Source organism: Notolabrus celidotus, chromosome 18, assembly GCF_009762535.1.
Source record: "Notolabrus celidotus isolate fNotCel1 chromosome 18, fNotCel1.pri, whole genome shotgun sequence".
Lineage (NCBI taxonomy): Eukaryota > Metazoa > Chordata > Actinopteri > Labriformes > Labridae > Notolabrus > Notolabrus celidotus.
This window is the reverse complement of record NC_048289.1, coordinates 24,074,540-24,074,796: the sequence shown is the minus strand read 5'-3', so window position 1 is coordinate 24,074,796 and position 257 is coordinate 24,074,540.

Sequence of the window (257 nt, the reverse complement as noted above, 5' to 3'; positions counted from 1 at the left end):
TTATTGTTTTATTGAGAAAAAAATAAAATAATTGTTATTAAATAGATATTTCAGATGTAACTTTTATGATTCCTAAGTCACAGTAGGAGTGTCCTGTGGCCCTGAGGTATTCTGACAACATCATATGTGGCCCCCTTTGAGAAAAGTTTGGACACCCCTGCACTATGGCCACAAGATGGCAATGCTTTATCAGTAATTGTGAATTTAGAAAGGAAACAAAGAAGGTGGTATACTTTTACTTATCTAAAGACAATTGC